Here is a 2,255-nt window from a genome sequence, read left to right as displayed (position 1 = left end):
CCGCCTTCCTGTGTGGCTCCGTATCACCAGCTCGTTTCCAATGGAAGCAACAGCAGACGCCCAGCTTCCAGGGAAGCACCTGCTAACGTGCCCGTCTGCTGTTGGCACTTGGTAGACAACATGGCAGAACCAGCCATGGAAAAAGCTGACATCTGCATGTCACATCTGCTTCCTTTGCAAAAATAAGCACGCCCAACACTGGGGAGGCAACACTTCATGAGACAGGACCCAAGGAAGTCCTCTGAGAGAGGCAGAGAGCTGAAACCTAATTGGCTTCCTCTCAGATGCGGGGACAAGTGTCCACCCAAGCAGCAGCACAGGCGAAGATCCAGAAGGCGGAGAGGGAGCAGCCTGAGGGAGAGGGAAGGGTATGGGAAGATGAAGGGGTCTCCTCTCTGAAAGATGCACAGAGGCCACATTTAAAAAAAAAAAAAAACTGTTATGTATTTGTTCTTTGTAGTTATACATGACACATTATGCACATGGAGCATAATTTCCCTTTCTTGTGGTTGTCCATGATGTGGAGTTATACTGGTCATGTACCCATATGTGAATATAGGAAAGTCATGTCTGATTCATCCTATCTTTCCTACTCTCATCCCCCCTCCCTTCCCTGCATTCCCCTCTGTCTAATCCGGTGAACGTCCATTCTTCACCCCCATCCCGGAGCCACTTATTGTGAGTTAGCATTCGCATAACTCATTTGGCCTTTGGTTTTAGGGGACTGGTTTATTTCACTTAGTATGATAGTCTCCAGTTCCATCCATTTACTGGCAAATGCCGTAATTTTGTTCTTCTTTATGGCTGAGTAATATTCCATTGTGTATATATACCACATTTAAAAAAATTTTTTAAATTATTTTATTTTTATTGTAAACAAATGGGATACAGGTTGTTTCTGTTTGTACATGGAGTAACAGCATACCATTTGCATAGTCACACATTTACATAGGTAGGGTAATGATGTTTGATTCATTCTGTTATTTTTTCCTTCACCCCCACCCCTCCCACCCCTTTTCTCCCTCCTTCCTCCATTCTTGCCCCCCTCCCACCCCCCATTATGTGGCATCATCTGCTTATCAGTGAGATCATTCGCCTTTTGGATTTTTGAGATTGGCTTATCTCACTTAGCATGATATTCTCCAATTTCTTCCATTTGCCTGCAAATGCCATAGTTTTATTATTCTTTATAGCTGAGTAATATTCCATTGTATATATATACAACAGTTTCTTTATCCATTCATCAATTGAAGGACATCTAGGTTGGTTCCACAGTCTGGCTATTGTGAATTGGGCTTCTATAAACACTGATGTGGCCATATCACTATATTATGCTTATTTTAAGTCCTTTGGGTATATACCAAGGAGTGGGATAACTGGGCCAAATGGTGGTTCCATTCCTAGTTTTTTTAGGAATCAGAGGTCACAAATTAATGTGCCTCTAGTTTGGCCTGGTCATACCAGCCCTGGAATGAGAAAACATACAATGCCTTGAGATGAGAACTAGCATCTCCATGAAAGTGTCCTGCCGTGACTAGAATACTCTGGAGAAGATTTTGCTGGAAGGTGGGCTGAAAGAGTTAATGAGGAGTTAAATACAGAGGAGAAAGCATCCAGGACAAAATGCCCATAGCCATTTTAGGTCCTTCTGTATCAGAATTTCAGAATCTGTGTTTTTGTGTTAAATCTTACACCTAGAACCCCTATGCAAATAGAGGGCTTTGGTTCTCAAGTACAACTCTGTACCCCAAAATGCAGCTCTGGGGCTCGGATTCACAAGTAAGCGGTCTAGAGTTAACAAATATTCCACGTTCGTGAGTACTGTCTATCCTTCCTTTCTGAGATCAAGGCAGCCATGAGGGACAGATCCCCATACTCTTCCTGAACTCCGAGATGACTCAGAGTTCAATAACATACGGCGGCAAAGATACCTCCTCTGATCTAACCCACCCCCACTTCCCCTCTAGAGCCACAGAGGAGGGAAGGAAGGTCACTACCCAGCTCAGGGTTTCACAAGGATACAGTTCTCCTCAAGTCCCTGCTACATCTTCAGCAAATAACTATTCACGTGCAGAATAAACAACACATAGAATTGTCAGGTTTTTGTTTTGGAGATGATCAGTGGTAGAGCTCTTGACTAGCATGTGCAAGGCCCTGAGTGTGATCCCCAACACCATCAAAAGAAATAAGTAAATTTGTCAGGTTTAAAAGACTGGGTTCTTTAGAAGTTGCTAAACATTGGAAAGTCATCAAAG

This window comes from Sciurus carolinensis, chromosome 4 (genome assembly GCF_902686445.1).
Source record: "Sciurus carolinensis chromosome 4, mSciCar1.2, whole genome shotgun sequence".
NCBI classification, from domain to species: domain Eukaryota; kingdom Metazoa; phylum Chordata; class Mammalia; order Rodentia; family Sciuridae; genus Sciurus; species Sciurus carolinensis.
Note: the sequence above shows the minus strand (reverse complement) of the source record.